Below are 7,002 nucleotides of genomic sequence, written 5' to 3'. Positions count from 1 at the left end.
ATAATATACAGATTTTCATGTATTCAAAGCGATTTCAATGTATTTTAAATGGAAAAATGAAATAGTTTATCAAATATTAACAGTCTGTTATTATTTTTATCTCTTATTAAAACAGGCACTTCTTATTAGGTCCAAAAATTTTGGGATTAAAAGTACAGAACCAATTCTTCGACTATTATTTGCACACCAAAATATTCTAAAAATTGAAAGTATCCTCCTTATAAGATGTATAGGAGATTTCAATACTGAATAAAAGAGATAAAAAGGAAGGTACTGAACTGTCTATGCAATTTTGATTAATTTAAAAAAAGGTAATGTATTCAAATGCCTAAGATAGTTTCGGAAGACATTCAGGCAATAACATAAAATCCATTGTATTCCATTCAATTTTTGTAATTTTTCTATCATTTTTAATTGTAATCTGATTAAAGATAATTCGGAACAGTAATATAAGAGGTGACTAAGCACTCTTTTGTAGACAATCGCTAAAACGTATTTATATTGCATTTGTTTGGACAATAATTTTTCTAATTTAAAATAATTATTTATCGCATGTTAATACAGAACTGGGCAAAAGGTGGCCATTTCTTAAAAAAGCTGCGAATTTATAACTATATTCAAAGAGAAAAATTTTAAAAAAGAATAAATTGTTGAAACTATTCATTTTAACATCTGATCATCAGTATAAAGTAGAATCTTATGTATTAAAAACAATTAATGTTAAAGTAACGGCAAAAATTATAATAAGCATATTCTAAAGCTAAAAATGAATATTTTCGTCTTTAATTAGCATACATACGCAGTATTCCTATTATCACCTGATAAGCTTTATCTGCTTAGATTGTCGGTCTGAGATTCAATTTACATTTCGCAATTCATTTTTAAAAAAATTCCATGACCTACGTCGAGGTAAGTTTAAAAAAGATGTAAGCAATTAGTAAAGGTTTACAATAATGTGAAGGTTTTCGAAAGTAACTATTAGAGAAAAAATTCACGCAATCAGAGTCGAATGCAGTAGCTAGGGCTACTTGATTGATGGAAAAAAGAAAGTAATATAAAATCTGCAATCTGAACATCCTGCGGGAGATATCACGCTCGATATCAGAAACAGACAAAAATAAGGCAACTAGTACATAGTTGCTACCGCCGACGAAATTTCGACAATGCTTACGGTGAAGTTTATTTCATTGTCTGAACTGGCAGTAAGGCCAGTTGATTCAAGTCCCTTTTCATTGATGCTCTAGACATCCGAGTTGTTATTTGGAATAACGATGTCTCCCACTTTGAGCTGATTTATCTCCACAAACCATTTCCAGCGTTGCTAAAGATGATGGGATTATTCGCAAAACCATCTCTTTTGACAGCTGTCTCGTATTTTCGACAGCAAAGCCCAACATACCAGAGCCTGACCATAGTCATTAGTTAGCGAGAGCTGGTTGACAGTTTCTATAGGACCATCAGTACAAAATGTCCCTGCTTGATTGCACGCATGGAAGTTGGGTCAGTTGGATTAAGGTAAAGCGGTCTTGAGATGAGACAAGCTTATATTTGGCACAAAATAGTATTCATATCCTTAAATTCTCAGATGGAATTTTACCTATTGAACACAGGCTTCCCCAATACGGCCACTTTAGTGATTGTACTTTCAGCGCGTTGAAAAAGGGATTACAGCTTTCGTTCAGCTCCATTAAACGTGGTTTCATTGTCACTATAGAGTCTTGTCTTACACTATATGTAAGACAAGGCGGCTAGGTTCACCTACATGATCATCTTTAAATTTCATATGTTATATGCGTGGCTTTAAAGTCAATTAATAGCGATCTTAGCGTCACACGAGTAATATTTTGGGACATCTGTAAATCCAAAGTTCAAAAAGACAGCAGCAAGAAGTTTTGCTAGAGTCCTAGCGCCGCAAAGCTTTAATTATAATATAATGAGAATCATTACTCGTTTCGAAGAAAGACCGAAACGGCTGTGCAGTGAGACTCTTACAAGTCCATTGCCAAAGATATCAAAAACTATCAAACAGTCGAGGCGACTTGAGTAGCAGATCAGGCTGATGACTAGAACACTACAATGGGAAACCTTTATGTCTGTTAAAGAAATATCTACTTTTATCTGAAAACTATCAATACTCGAAAGAACTGAAAAGCAATGTAGTGGGCTGGATGTCACTTTCGATGAGTCTCTCTCGGATTACAAATTTAATATATCTTGTTTCCGTTTACTCTAGAAAAACCTGCGATTTCCAAGATTGAAACCTGGAAAGCTACGGTATTATAGATAAGATAGGAAACGCCGCAGATTTTCTGCTAAGGGATTTGATTACCTTATGTGAAATCAGTTTCCCTGTAACTGCAATCATGTCTAGGAAAGGAGCACAATGATGGGAGATACACCTGTAGACTGGGACATCTAGAAGACAGATCTGTTTGAATACAGCTTGATTAACCAGGGGCTCGCTTCGGGCTCATAAGGCTTGATAATAACGAGTTTACAGAGGATGGAGAAGAAAAGCTAAATCAAACTTTTTTATTTGAACAAAAACTTTCTTTTTCCGCAAGTATAAACTAAAAAAGTATAATTAAAATTGTAATCAAGACCGAAAAATATACCTTCCCCATAATTTTTTATTTTGCATCAGATTGAAGTGCATTTAAATATTCTACTTAGTTGCTCAAATAATTCTTGAAACATATTGAAAACTTTAATTTAGAAGGAGTACTCATTTCTTTGTAGATGGGTAGGGCAATGATCTAATACTGCTAACATAAATTCAAATTTGACACACTTTATAAGACTTTGGGGACTTTATTTTTAAACAGGATTTAATGACTGGTGATATTCTTTTAATTCTTAAAAGCATAGAAAACTTATTCCTATAGATCTGATCGTCATTGAAATAGACGGAGCTTCGTTAACAAAGATTTCCTTTTAAAAAAATGGGGGCCCAGTAAATAATATGAGCTACGTACATTATGAAAAAGTTTCAGTTTTATGGCAGTTTTATCGTCATTGATGTTATTGTTTAACAGGAAAAATACATTTTATGAACGAAATTTAAAACACAAGCACATGTAAATAATAAAAAAAAGTTCATTTTTGACCTTAAGTCTGATTCTTATCGCGTACATAAACGTAAACTGCTGTTAATTATGTTTTTATATTAATTAATTATGATAAAAAAATTATATAGTGCACATCTACGGACACATCACATTTTAACTACTAATTTAAAGTTTTATCTTATTCTTGAAGTATTTACTTGCTACAATGTAAATTATTAATGTAGTAAGATGTAGAAATGATATACTTTAGACCAAGTAAAAGTAAGACCAAGTAAAAGACCACGATGTTGATGTTGAGAAAATCCTTTACTCTAATATCAAAAATTTGTCGACGTTTCAAGGGTTAATTGCTCTCCTAATCAGGAAATTCATCAATCCAATACCATTAAAAATTATAAGTCCTTATATTTATAATGAAAAGTCCAGATTCTTGATGGCTAATTCATGTCTTTTAAGATTTTTACCTAAAACAGTTCTGTAGAAAATATAAAAAATATAAAAATTTGAGCAACGTTTAAAATGTTGAAAGCAGAACGAATTATATGCGAAAGTTAAAGTGAAACGAAACCGTTAAAATTGTAAAAAAAAATTAATTTACCTGTATTGCTGATGTTATCATTTTTTCATCATAACATATTTGACATAAAAAAGATCGTAATAAATCATTAAAATTTCAAAAAAAGGCATAAGATCGCTATTTTCCCATCGATTTGCTACAAAGTAACAAATTTGTCGCATAAAAAGTACAGGACTCAGTCTTGAAATGTTGTTCTGACATTCCAGTTTATTCTGAAATGTTTAATTTTGCTTTGCTAATTTAGTTATGAACGAGTAATAAACAGAAATTTATGCTTTGAAATAAATTTCTCGTTTTAGTGAAAACAAGATTTTTACAATTCATTAACAGAACTACTTCTCTGACCTAATCCTAATTATTTAATTCTTTTATATTTTTTCTTGTGTAAGACGCATCGCCTTTTTGTTCAAAATCATATTATAACATTGGGAAAATAGCAACAATAATTGATTCAAAACAATACAATGCTATTTAAAAAATTATTTTTGTAGAGTTTCACTTATTATTTGTTTATATCTTGAAAGCTGAATCAAAAAAGTTATAAAAAATATCCATGGATACAGTAAGATTATCTAGAGGTGCGCTGCGGCCTTCTAAGACCCCGTAATGTTTAGATTGCCGAAGGTGAAGAAGCATAAAATAATGCACACAAGAAAAACTACTTTTCCAATCTATAAAAGACTTTTTTTATGTACAAACAAAAAAAAAGTATTAAAAGGACTTGAATTTCAATAACAAAGTATCTATCCCAGAATGGTTTTGTTTTGCATAATGGGAAGAGTCTTCTGCAGGTTAGCAATTGGTAGCAAAATATGTTTTCTTAATTGAAAGATATCTTATTTAATTTCAAGGACTTCATGACTAAAATGTTTTTTTAAAAGCTCCATTTTTCCTAATAAAAGACTTTTTTATGTGTCGAATATAAAAAGAATCTGTGACGAAGGAAAAAGTTGAGATAAATGAGAACAAAGCAAGGAACTTAAGCTTTTAATTGCTCAAGTTTCTTTAATTTCAGAGTTGTAAGTATTTTATAAACAAGCAAGTTTGTATTCGTTTAGAATAATCTGTACCTACGCTTATAAACTATTTTGTTATTTATTCTAATTTATGAGCTCCGTAGATGTAAGTTATTGTAATAAATATATGACAACTAGTAATACCTCAACATTTCTGAAACTTGGGAATGATATGTAGATTACGAAAAAAGAAAAATGTATGTTTTCCATTCTTTTACAATTAATAAAAACTTTAAACTTATTTCAGATTTATGCAATACCAGGATGCGAATCAATCCACTCCAAGCTTTAATGTTGCCGACCATTGTGATTTTTACAGTCTACTCTATAACTAGTTTACAATACTCCATACACTTTCCTAACGGCTGTTGAACATACAATTTGTTTTTGGACTAGCAGAGGCACCTGTCGATTATTATTACCACGTACAAAAATTGACTTATGGGCAGGAAAAGTGTATTTTTAAAGTGTTAGTACCCGTCACGGATTCAAATAGAGAGTTATCCAAATAAATTAAATTTTTTTAAGAGCATATTGACATCCAATACCAGAATCAATATACGTGGGTTGGCCCATGGATCTGCCAAGAAGAGATCGGAATCTGGCACGAGCTGGAGGTTAGGTAGGAGAAGAAGGCGTGGCCAGAGTCTCAGATGAAGACAGAGAAAGAGGCCTTTCAAGAGAAAGATGTCTGCTTAATTAAGAAGAGGATCTGCATCAAGGAATACCAGGTATAGGAGCGCCATAGGGTGAACACTCAAATGATAAACCTAAATCTGCCGGAAAAGCAGGGGGGCCATTTTGTTTTGCTGTTGGTGAATGATGCAAAATTGGAAGGTAAGATTCGGTACGTTAAGGATAGATTGTATATTGGCAAAATTATTGATAGGGGGTCTCGCAGTATGTTTTCAATATTACTTGGGAATGGCCCTGTTATTCTCTGTTTTTCAATCGGGCATGTAATCTGACTACTCGTATATTGATATTTTATCATCCAGAGTATTTGCGAAAAAAACGAGATATTCCGAGAAAGACTGTAGTTTTGGGAGTCGGTGCTTTTAGCTTCTACCACGCCTATAAATCATCCGCTTAATGGAACTTAAGATCCTAAATGCGGTAGGGGTACGAACATAATTTTTTTCACATATTTTTTGATGAAACAGGTATAGCAAGAGAATTAGTGTTATTCAATCGTATCAAAATAGTATTAAATCTATACCCACAACAATGCACAGCTTTCGTATAGATGCGAAATCATTGCGGATGTGTAAAAAGTTATGTAACAAGAGATATCATTAAAAAACGGGCATGGTAAGTCCCTTTATTTAAATTTTTATTTAAGTAAATTTTTGACAAAGGTCAACGAATTTCTGCTCTTATTTGAGTTATGTAATGTTTTGTTCTAATAGGCAAAAACGTTCTGTACCAATAGGAAATGTTTTACGAAATCAGTTTTTTTACACGTGCATTCTAGGTTTCCGCCAAATGAATTTGTATGCTAAATACGTAATTATATCTGAAGAAACTAACAGAGTTTGAAAAAGAAAAGCAATTAAGATATACTCAGATTACGACAGAAAAATTATTATTTGTGTAACACTCATGAAGGTTAAAAGAGAATTTATTTAATTTAAAAATCATCGTTTTGCATTGAATATTATCCTTTAGTGAAAAACTTCACCTAATCTTGCATTTAAATAATTCTGTTTTAGCAAAACAGCTTTTTCAGTTATTGAAAAAACAAGCTTTTGTTTCAAATGAAGTTTTTATCTGATCATAAACACCAGAATAAATGCGATCTTCATTTTTGTCAACCAGAAAAAGAACTAAAAACTGCGTCGGTAAATAATTTAGTTAACGGTATATCAAAAGAAGATTCTGATGTTTTACTCTTAAATATGTTTAAAATTTATAATTAATTTAAAGGTAAACAAATTCCAATTTCTCAATAATTACTCTTAATAAACAAATTTTAAATAGAAAGAATATACTTGATTGAAAATGTTTATCAAGTGAAGATAAGCAAATCATAATAAATAAATCTATTGTTTTATTTACCCCGAATTTCAAACGATTTTGTAGCGTTTTACAAGATTTTAATAGATTTTTGATCAGATTTCAAAGATTAAATGAAAATTTAACATTTAAAAGTATTTCAATATACTTTCTATCACACCGCGATCATAAGTGTAATTTGAGGTAATGCAATCGATGCCGCGAATAGCACTATTTAGAATATTTCGTAAAATGTACGCTTAGGGTACATCGTACGATAGTGGTTTATTCCACATCGGTTAATGGCAGATCAGATAAATAGAATATATACGTATATGTATATGCC

The sequence above is a fragment of the Belonocnema kinseyi genome, chromosome 4 (genome assembly GCF_010883055.1).
Source record: "Belonocnema kinseyi isolate 2016_QV_RU_SX_M_011 chromosome 4, B_treatae_v1, whole genome shotgun sequence".
Taxonomy (NCBI): domain Eukaryota; kingdom Metazoa; phylum Arthropoda; class Insecta; order Hymenoptera; family Cynipidae; genus Belonocnema; species Belonocnema kinseyi.
Note: the sequence above shows the minus strand (reverse complement) of the source record.